At 37.1% G+C, this 12,096-nt stretch overlaps 1 protein-coding gene and 1 long non-coding RNA gene across 10 annotated transcripts in view; both read left to right on the forward strand.

Annotated features, from left to right (window-relative positions):
* LOC107227349 (sodium/calcium exchanger 1) overlaps positions 1 to 12,096 on the forward strand; it is a 1,225,609-nt gene that overhangs the window by 275,650 nt on the left and 937,863 nt on the right. The gene's annotated exons all lie outside the window — the stretch shown is intronic.
* Positions 1 to 12,096, forward strand: part of LOC124294714 — a 32,040-nt gene that overhangs the window by 5,804 nt on the left and 14,140 nt on the right. The window contains exon 2 of one of the 2 annotated variants that reach the window (XR_006904641.1): positions 10,378 to 10,387. This is a non-coding gene — a long non-coding RNA (uncharacterized LOC124294714). Of the gene's footprint in view, positions 1 to 8,960; positions 8,991 to 10,377; positions 10,388 to 12,096 lie in introns of those variants that run through there. The other variant, XR_006904640.1, reaches the window with a different exon arrangement.

Raw genomic sequence — 12,096 nt, forward strand, 5'->3', positions numbered from 1 at the left:
AAGTGTCACATGAGCAAGCATTAGTCATGTCGGAATCGTTGACGATAACACTGTCAAGCACATCCTCCATGCTGGAGGCTCAATATTTCACCCCAATCGAGTTATCACCGGGGAAGAACTATGTTCTCGGTCTCGTCGAGTTCCTGACATTCAATTTAATACCCAATATTCACGAGACGTGTAATAAATTTTATCTGAAACGAGCGGACAACAGCAGAGAGAGCATCAAGATACCCACGGGAAGCTATGAAATTGAGGATATTGAAAATTTTATGCATAAGGAGCTACCCTCCGACATCACCCTTAGTCTGACAGCTAACAACAATGAGCTGGACAGTGAAGTCACATGCAATCATGTGATAGACTTTAAGCCCAAAGATTCCATCGGCCGATTATTGGGATTTAAGGCGGTTGAGCTATCGCGAAACGTTACTCATAAATCTGAATTACCCGTAGTCGTACTGAAGGTTAGTACTTTACGCGTTGAGTGTAGCATAACCACGGGGGCGTACATAAACGGGCATCGAGCTCACACGATTTACGAATTTTTCCCAACCGTTCCATCGGGATATAAGATTGTCGAAGTGCCTACCAACGTCATTTACCTGCCAATCACCGTACAGTCGATACATCATTTACAGCTGAGAATAGTCGATCAAGACGACGAGCTGATTAATTTTCGCGGCGAAACGATTACTGTCCGTTTACATGTGAAATCACTCAAATAATGGGAATCGTGTTTGAGACGAGAAAGTTGGGTAAAAGATATAAAACTCAAACGTCATGGCCAAAAATCATCAGTCGCCCGACACCTCTGACTACGTTTACACCGCCTACGAGACTGACAGCTCTGAACGTTCGGTTTCTCCAGAGCCTGGGTCTTCGATTACGTAGAAATTTTGGAAAATAAGAATTCGTGTTCGCTGCATCCTGTGCGTGTTACCATGGAAGAAATAATAAGAATACAGAAACCTGTGGTATTCGACGAATCGATTCCGCACTCTAAGATTCATGCTCATCAGCCGTTCTCGTCATTCACCTTCCCGAACAACGATGAAATCCATATTGTTGTTCAACATCAAGACTTGTGTCTACTGCCCAGTAAAAGCTCTCTACACATTCATGGAAAAATCACAAAGGATGATGGTGTGGCTGCGGTGACGGTTACGAAATTGATCAATACGGCCGTTTGTCATTTGTTTAAGGAAGTTCGCTATGAGTTGAACGGTGTAGAGATTGATTGAAATAAAAATGTTGGCATCACTAGCACTATGAAGGGTTACGTATCCTTGACTCCAGGCCAGCAATATAGTCTGGGGAATACCGGGTGGTTGAGTGGGGATAAGGAACTAACCGATGCCGCTGGGAATTTCGATGTTGTTTTACCGTTAAATTATGTGCTAGGCTTGGCCGAAGATTATCGTCGAGTCATCGTCAATGCTAAATATGAGTTAATTTTTACACGTTCCAACATTGATTTGAATGCCGTGATTCAGGCCTCGATCACGGAAAACTTCAAAATCACCCTGAATAAAATCGAGTGGTTGTTGCCCTACGTCAAACTGGCAGATAAACCGAAAATCCAGCTAGTCAACTACATTGCCAAGGATATGGCCATATCCATGAGTTTTCGTTCTTGGGAAACGGACGTGTATCCGATGCTCCCATCAACAACGCGGCATGTATGGTCAGTCAAGACATCGACGCAGCTTGAGAAGCCGAGATATGTCGTTCTAGGATATCAAACTGCAAGTAGAAACGAGCCGCTGAGAAATGCCAGCATATTTGATCATTGTCGGATCAGAGATGTAAAACTCTTCCTCAACTCACGGTGCTATCCCTACGGAAAAATGAATCTTGATACATACAATAATCAACACGCCATTCTCTATGATATGCATGTTCGGTTTCAAATGACCTACTATAACAAAGAAGCTGAGTCTTTGCTATCGAAGCGTGAATTTATAAACCAAGCTCCCCTTATCGTCATCGATTGCTCCAAGCAGAACGAAACATTGAAAACTGGACCTGTGGACATTCGATTGGAATTTGACTCTAGCATTACGTTCCCACCACATACTTCTGCCTACTGCATGATCTTGCATGACCGCATTGTTGAATATAATCCGATTAGTGGTACTGTAAAAAAATTGGTATAAGTCAATTTTGGAATAATAATATGTTTAATTAATATGGATATTGAAAATAACATCCATAATTTTACTCGTTACAATTTAAAATAAGATAATTTAGAATGAAATAAGAAAACTAAATGTAATTGATGTTGAATAAAAAAATTGTTAAAAGCATTCAAAACGCCATTTTGAACTTTCCTTCAGGGGTCATTTCCTGGAATTTTTTCAATAGATTTAGCGGGTTTTCACCCTATCCGATTTATGCACGGCTTTCTGGCGCCAAACAAGTTTCGACCGGAATTATTTTGTGTGCGTGTGTATGTGTTTGTGTATCAAATCCTATGAAAATAGCCATCTTGCGGCAAACCGCGAAAATGATCAACGTGGGGGGGGGGGGGGGGGGTAGCGCCGCGGATTTAGGGGGGAAGGGCTAGGGGGAGCTAGGGGGGAGCTAGGGGGGAGCTAGGGGGGAGCGCGCCATTGTGTGGTCCAGAACTATCATGTATACACTACTACTGTAACGCGCTATAATTGAGGGAGGGAGCGTATCAGATACTTGTCAACACGATAGGGTAGCAATATGCATTTTTGTTAACGTATGGTCAGCGTAAAATAACGTCAAATAAGTTGGAAGGAGTGTAGCGTACGGCATGGGTATGCAACACCTTTCCCCCTCTTAGCTTGCTAGAGAGAGGGCGAAGCGCTCCAAGCACTTGTAACTCACCGATTGTATAACGAGCAGTCAGTTCAAAATAAACATGGGTTGGATTTCCTTGGGTCCTCACAAACATGACGTTGCTTACCAATACCGGAGGTGATTTTCGAAAATGAAGCAGAAGAAATAAAAGTAGGAAATATAGAAACCTTTGCAAAGAAAGGCAGTGAACTAGTGGAATAATTAAACAACGATCAGAAAATAATTTATACACAAATTTTTGATAAAATCATGTATGACAAAATTACTGGTAGAAAACAAGAAGAAAAAAGCTTTCACATCGATGGACCAGGAGGAACAGGAAAAACATTTTCATACAACGCGTTATACTATATGCTGAAAACTGAAAAAAAAAATGTTGCATGTGTTGCTTGGACAAGTATAGCAGCCATCTTACTACCATATGGAACAACCGTGCACAAGACATTTGGATTACCATTGACACTGCGAAATGAAGAAACAATTTTCAAATATGCAACGATGAAAAAAAAAATACAAAGTATAATATATAAAGTTATAACACGGGAAATGGTTTGGAGACAGTTTATTCAATACATCTGATCGACTCGCCGGCCTCGAGCTGACTTTTTCCACAAGATAATCCTTTCGGGAGAGTCCGCTGACTCACCCTATTATAGACGCAAGCTCGTAGAGCGTCCCAATATACTACTCAAAGTATAGATGTATTTATATGAGATGAATGTTCGATGATACCGAAAAGTGCTTTAGAATTGATCGACAGAACGTTAAAAGATGTAATGGAAGACGCATCACCGTTTGGTGGGAAGACTTTAATACTAGGTGGAGACTTCAGACAAGTTTTACCAATTGTGAGACGAACAGGTGAACAACAAATAATCGAGGAAACAATTAAATACTCTACACTTTGGAGTATATTCGAAAAATTAAGCTTGAAAAAAAATATGCGAGCAAAAGAGGATGCCGCAAAGTTTTCAGAGTGGTTACGTGATATAGGTAATGGAGAAGTGGAGTTGTTTGTACCAGAGAAAGAAATACAAAGCAACAATTTAATAGACGATTTATATCCAATAAATTCACCACTTGATGAATTGACAAATAGAGCCATCTTAGCTTCATTGAATGTCGAAGTTAATCAGTTAAATACAGGGATACTACGTAGAATGGATGGCAATATATTCGAATCAAGAAGCATAGATTACGCAACATTACAAGGAATTGATACTGCGGATGCAGCACTTGACGAAGAAGCTACTCTGCGATATCCGATAGAGTGTTTAAATGGATTAGCTCCATCAGGTTTACTACCACACAATCTACAATTGAAAGTCGGAGCAATTGTGATGTCATTGCGAAATTTATCAATATCAGATGGTTTATGCAATGGAACACGGTTAGTTGAGAGAAAAATTCACTCTAGAATTTTGATTGGTGAACTTCTAACCGGAGAGCGAAAAGAGCAAATAGTAGAAATACCAAGAATTGAATTAGATACGCGGGGAGACACATATATGCCGTTCATCCTCCACAGGCGACAGTTTCCAGTCAGGTTGGCATTCGCAATAACTATAAGTAAATCACAAGGACAAAGTTCTGATCACGTGGGACTATTCATTGACCGATAAATCTTTGGACATGGTCAGCTCTACGTTGTATTGTCACAATGCAGGTCGAAGAAAGGTATAAAAATTTAATTGAAAAAAAATCAAAATGCAATAAAGAAAATTGTGCACAAAGAAATTGTTGAATAAATACTGCATAATGTATATACATCAAGGCCACAAACGAACAAATAAACATGGATGAACTTAAAAGGAAAATGCACAGGAGGTGATAGGAGTTACAGAGGCCGAGCGGTTGACCCCCTCTACTGACTCCACTGGGACCTCATACGAAGAAGGAGTAAAAAGTACTGCATAAAGGAGAAAAGAAGCGAAAGTGAAAAAAAAGGGAGAGAGAATACAAATGAAAAGAATACAGAATTACCAATGAAAGGAAAACCAGCAAGAAATCACTGAAAAAATGGGCAAATGGACAAATTGAGAAATTTGAAAAAAATGGACAACACAGAAAAGAGAAAGAAAAGCAAAGAGGAGAAAGCAGATGCAAAAATAGGTAGAAGCATAAGACGATAAAGAGGAAATAAAGCACAACGTATGGAAATTTCAACAATCATGATTTGTAACCGGATGTTTAAATCCATAAATCACTTCCACTAAGTATTTTCTTATTTTGTGATTATTCAGATGTAAATTCATCCGTGTCGGTCATTTGCTGAAGAAGCCAAAACGCATGCAATGAAATAGAAACAAATAGGAAAATTAGAAAAATGATATAAGGATGTATTGACGGACTTTAAAATGAAAAAAATGTAAATTATCAGAAATAAAAAATTGGTAAAAGTACAAATTTGTTAAGATAAAATTGAAAATATTTCTACGATATTCATATCATGTTAAACTGAATAAATAAAAGAAATGTATAAGTACATATCTATTATACCTATACATGCAACAACAAAATCAAATACAAATAATTATATTCCGACCTTTGACCGATCAAATGAAACACCGTAGCTAATAAAAAGAAGCAAAAAAATAATAATAGGTGAGCGCTGCCCAGTTTGGTGATATTTTGTTTTGTAAACAGATAAATTAAATATACAGCAAACATGCCGAACAAAGTAAGTATACCATTGAAAATATGAATGAATAAATAGCAAAGTAAGCAGTAAAATAAAATTAATGCACATTCTCGAAACAGGACAGCAATCAGGTCTTGCAGCGGTCGGACGAGAAAATAGGAGGCAAAGCATATTCATATAATATAATAGTAAATGCAAATTCAACTCGGCAAACCAAAGAGCAGGACTCTTTTTGAGAATCATTATCAGTGAATTCTACATCTAGCCATAAAAAATTGAGAAAAAATTACATATATACAACCATTCAAAAAAAAAAAAAAAAAAACATATCGACATTTGAAAATACAGTCCAACACGTATGAATCCCTAAGCAAATAATTTAACGCCTTTTTCACCATAAAACAAGATGACGGATTAGATCTGCTTCTGTGCGCAGCAGGAGAAGCAGCAGAGGAGGAGCTGCTGCTTGAGACGGACGACGGAAAGTGGTCCGTCTACATATGGTAAATGAAAATTATACAAGGAAACGTAAAGAAAATCATAAAAAAATTTATCATTCCACAGTAAAAACATTCCAAAGTGAACGAAAGTGGTCAACTTCGAACTAAATTTAAAGTGAAAAATGTAAAATAAATTTACTAGAAAAAAAAAGAATTGATTTCAATTATTTGTAGATTATAAACAAGACACAGTAAACTCTATATCTCTATATGTAGATATACTTGAAAAAAATCTGAAAATAATAACTATAGCAAAATAAGTCGCCAATTCAATTGGGGTTGCATGGCATCGGGGGTTTTGTACATGTGAGTGGATTCGTTTATTAAACAATCTGAGCAGACCTTCATAGGGAGCCAATAGCAATGTCGGATTGATCGGACACGACTGATCAACAGTTGCAGACCTGTCATCAAATTAGCATAAATGAATTCACCTGTCTAATAGACAATGTGTAAGGAAATAGTGAGGCGCGCAGGGGTGAAGCTCCTAGTTATTTTTATTTTCAATACAGAATCTGATGTTCTTTCAGATTCTACAAGAAAACCAATACCATTCCATTTATAAAAAACCAATTTGAACTTCACCGCAACTCAGCCCGCTTACCTACAATAAATATAACGGCACCGTATTCTTCACCCCTCGACGTCGAAAAGGCTTCTTTTAAGGTGTCTTCTCGTATTTTGCTTGGTTTCGGAGATATTAGCCTGAGGTGATTTAAAATCACCCTATTCACCCACCCGACAATTGTCGCGACTGCCACCACACCTAACCTTTGATGTTTGGTCATATATGAAATGTTATACCTAATCACATTTTAGTAGGATCGTTTCATTTCACGTCAGTAAATTTTTGATTTTTTCATCCCGAACTGAACATATTTTTTACTCGTCATGAGAGGCCAATTGCTTCGACTGTTGTCATGTTTAGTTTCATGACTATGACAGCACCGCAATTCAGAAGTTCCAGCGGTATCAGTTCGCGGCTCGGGGCGCACGTGTTTATTGCACTCTGCTGCATTGAGTGTCTTGTGTAGTGTGTTCCGCAAGTATTTTTCCAGTGTTTCACGATTATCGTTGTTCATTTCAACTTTTAAAATTTACTTTTTCACTGAAGACGATTTTTCTTGACCTTGGTGAATTGTTAAATAATATTATTCTTGGATATGAAGGTCGTGAACATCAAAACACGTTTTTTGTGTTTACGTTTCAGCCCTGATGGGGGCCCTCCTCAGAACAATTTATTTAAAACATCTGTCACGAACAGAAATAATAAAATAATGTACAACTCAGTTATAACAAAATTAAATATGAAAGATTTAGGTAATAAGCGGGGATGTTTGTGCAAATATAAATGAGAGGAATTACCTGGTGTGAACTGACACTTTCAATTACCGAAGAAAAGGAACCACTAGTATGTAGTGAATGCGTGTTAAAATAATCGAATAAAACATAAAGTCCATTATTTAAAAGAAACAAAAAAACACTACGACAGCGATACGAAACTCCCAAGTATTCATCCTGATTGTTAATTTAATAAAAACACACAGCGACCGTTTTAGGTTTCGAATCTGGAGCACTTTGAACATGTGGAACGTCCAGTCTGTAGTGGGGGGAGACCGATATCAGTCATTATCAGAGCAAGCACAGAGTCAACGGGTTAAATAGAAACCAGAAATTGTTAAGAAGGTAAAATCGAGAGCAAGCTCAGTCGGTAATAGATAGTTACGTTGGGTGTATCACAGAGGTGTAAATAGTACTCAGATTTTCAATATCTTGTCTTCGATCAACAGAATTGGGATGTGCAACAATATTGCACATTTCTATCAATAACCTATTGTAATACAATGGTTCAACGTCTATAATGGTGGCTTGAGAAGAATTGAATGAATGGTCGAAATCGATGGCATGCCTCGTCAGTGCAGTATAATTATCCTCATGTTCATGGATATTGCGTTTATGACAGTTATCCTGGTGTGTAGTTGCCTACTTGTTTAACCTATGTAGAACATGTTGCATTGGTTGCAGGGAATTTTGTATACTACACAAGAACGCATATACGGGGGTAAAGGGTCCTTACCAGAATCAAACGTAGAGGATAGATCATGTGCACTTTTACCCACAAATTGGATTTTATATTTAGAGAATATTCTGTTGAGTGACTCAAACAAACCCGCAACGTATGGAATGGAAACAAAGTGTTTTTGATTAACTTGTGCACCAGATGCATCATTATTATTGTTGGAACTGATCGATGACAAGATGGAATCGTATTTGACATGTATATATATGTTTGTTGAGCAGACGAGTTGGATGGTCATTTTTACGTAGTACCTGATGAATCAAGGACATATTTTTGTTATGAAATTCCATACTTGAAAGTCGAAAGTCGCTTCACTTTTTTACTTTTACGATATCCAGTTGCAAATTACATGCGTAGAATTAGAGTACATACATACATATATACTATTGCAAGTCACTGTGGGTTTAACGACTGAAAAAACAAAATGTGAAATAGCGTGAGCGTGAAGTTTCAATAAACTGACCATTGTACTTTATTTTTGTTTGTTAAATCCACAGAGCTTTGAGAAAAGAAAATCAAAAAACTATATCAGAATTCTGTAATTTTTCACTTTTTAACGTAACTCATGATTCATAGTGAAATAAGAATTGAGAATTTTAGAATTAAGTCTTTTTGAAAAATTAAAAAAGTTTCCGATGAAAAATAGTATTGTCGATGTGTTCATTTTTTTATTCGGTCAGATGAAAACTTTAAAAAATGAAAAAAATTAGGAAAACGCAAGAATGGGTGTTTCTCTGTTACTTACGTAGCAAAAGCTCTGAAATTTTCGCAGTTTATTTATTTTAATGTGTAGTTCAAAACCTATGTCACTATTTGTGAATTGTCTGAGGTATGGGTGGAAGCTGCTGTTGGTTGAGTACATGTTTAATCACTGAGACTATAATTACTTAGTTACAGGAAACAGTAATACACCACGCGGTACAATATTTCCAGCGCTGTCAAAGAGAACGTCGTGACAGAAGACGTAAAGCCTATGGAAACACGTGCCGCATGGTGCGATCAATCGTCAGAGTTTGTTATAAGTGCCACGCGAGTAATATAATTATTGGAAAATTATTAAGCAATAAGTTTTTACGACGTACAGGTGTATAAGTTGACCTTGCTACTATTTCTGTTCGGTTCGTTAACATTATTTATGACCGTGGTTATAGCTCACTTAAACCTAAATTCAAATAATGATAATCAAACGTGCCGGAACATGCAACAAAGTAGAAAGTGGAACAACGCTTTGGGTAAGTGGCGGATTTTCATTTAATAGTGGCACAATTTAGTGTTATTTCGTAATCTTTTTTTTCGTGACCATTTTCGTAACCAATTATCGTTATTTCTATTCAAACAATCATTGCTGAAGTGTGAAGGATTAAAATTCTTAACCTCGTAGATAACGTAGTGGTAAATCTTGATGAGCGGTCAGTAAATGCGTTACGTAAATTTCCGTTAACGTTTCGGCCTGAGTCGGAGCCCTCCTCAGAACGATCAATTATTTATTTAACTGCCAAAAACATAGATTCCATCAGTAAGACAGTAAGATCAATGCATATCATAATATTAAGAATTATTATCTATTGTACATTGGAGAATACATTCAATATATCTATTACAACTAAAAATGTATATAAACAATTAAGGGAAAGTATAAGAAAAGAATAAAAAACTGGTCAGGTATCATAAAATTCAAACAGGAGAGAGATGGTTCTTCAGATTAGGTGACCCAAAGACCATTGACATCTTCTCCAATCGATAAACGATGTGGATATATAATATTTTGACACCTAATGAATGAATTTACAGTGAGATGTTCCACGAAGCACAAGTCATAAAATTAAAAAAGTTACAACGATGCCGACTACTGTAGTATTGGTATGCTTATCTTCCAGTTCTCCATATCAGAAACAATTTAGTCAACCGTTTAACGCAACTAGCAAACAACGACTCCTGGGCGAATCACCTGTGACCCTGAGTGAAGACGAACAGGTATAGCAAGAAGTAAGAACAATAGCAAAGTGGGAAACTCAAATTATGTACCACTTATTGTCAAGGTTAGACAATGGGTGACATGTGGTCAGTAATAAGTGGTTTGTAAACATTGCTCAGGTGTTCGACATTTTGTCTGAGGTTAACAGAATATGAATGTCCTACAACATTGCACATTTCTAATAATAAGCGTTTATAATAATTAGGTTCTTCACCGAGGATGTTTACATTATCGTAATTAAAAGAATGATCGCTGTTGATCACATGTTTTGTTAGTGCCGTGTGTCGATAATCATTCTCATGCACCTTACGCTGGTGTTCTTTAAGCCTGGCATCGAGATGGCGGCCAGTCTATCCGATGTAGACTTGATTGCAGTCTTTCCAAGATATTTTATAGACCACATTCGATCATTCGCCCATAGGGAACCCATCCTTTCCAGAATCAAAGACCAGTTGTAAATCCTTTGAATTTTTTCCCACAAAGTTAACATTATATTTTGTAAACAACCTGTTGAAAGACTCAAGGAGACCAGATGGATGGAGATAAAGGTGGTGGCAGGTCTGTTGTTGTCATCTGCAGAAGCAGAATCAACATTGTTGTCAAGCAAATCATTGATGTGGATGCGTCTCTTTTTTATCTGTTTGCACAAAAGGCGATGTAGATAGTCATTCCATTTTAAAATATTGTATATGAGCGACACTTTTTTTTCATGGACTTCAGTACATGATAATTTGATGGCCCGGTCAAGCAGATTAAAAATAGTACCTATCTTGTGAGACATCGGATGGCGGGAATTGAAATTCAAATATCTTTGAGACCACGTTTTTTTTTTTTTTTGAAACCAATCTGTTTTGACGTTAGAAGTGTTGTGTATCATCAATAAATCGATGAAAATGATAGAAATATTCATTTCTGTTTAATGGCCAATTTACATTTACTGACCGCTCACTAAGATTTGCCACTAAATCATTGCTGAACTTTGGGCTAAGCTGTAATTGCTTGATACATCAACCATTTGTGAACAGGGTAGTTCCTGTGGTGGGTTAACATTATTGATTTATAGATCTTGATCCTTTTGTGAATGCGTAATTAGAATAATTTCCCACAATTGTGTACTTAAGACCTGCGATTTCCAGAAGGCAACCTCAAACAGAGTGCCTAAAATTGAGGTAGGTATGGTGACAAAGTTTTTCAATATAAACTAAGATTCCACTGGAGCTGAAACACGTGGAGTAAAGCCACTAGGTAAGTCATATCATGTTTGTTGAGTTAGTACATCATGTTGGTCGAAATTTATGAAATTTGTCTTAGATATTGTGGATTCTTTTTCATACATATGTGATACATATAAATTTTCATTATTTTACGTGGGGTTCTAGGGAATGAATTCTAACGGCACAGTGAACCTCAATCGCAGTTTGCTTCATTAATTGTGTTTTCTTTATACCCAAAAGAGTCTACAGGAATTATTTATTTATCAATACCGATGAGCATCCACATTTTCCACTATATACATAACCTGACAGTTATTTATTCTATATAGTTAGGTTTTCATGAAAAAATACGTCATTGAGCTCAGCATGCACTGTGGAACCAAAATCAGTCCAAGGCACAAAGCGCATAACAAATCGTACGTCGTAACATCGATGGCGAACAAAGGGCAAGAGTCAATAAAATCTGCAGAATGTCACGATTGTGCGGTATGAGCTGGTATGTATGTAAGTTTGTGGCCTGTTTACCCAAACTTATTTATGAAAAACAACAAACACGCTGAACGGGTTACGGAAAGGATAACCAAGAGTGACCATCGCGGAATCATCGCCTCGGGAGAGAGGGGAGTGATTGACAGGCGCTCGAGACATCCACTAGCGTCATAGTGAATGCTCTGTAAAATATATTGTAAATTATATTGTAAATTATTCTTATCATTGTCAACTAAGCCTACAATCCCGATCGTCAAAACCGACATTGTTGTTGATTTAGGTGACTATAAGTGTTATAATTATTTTTGTTATTATTTATGTAATTATTTGTGATTGGTGTTAATATAATGTTTTAGTATCGTTTC

This window comes from Neodiprion lecontei, chromosome 5, assembly GCF_021901455.1.
Source record: "Neodiprion lecontei isolate iyNeoLeco1 chromosome 5, iyNeoLeco1.1, whole genome shotgun sequence".
Taxonomy (NCBI): Eukaryota; Metazoa; Arthropoda; class Insecta; order Hymenoptera; family Diprionidae; genus Neodiprion; species Neodiprion lecontei.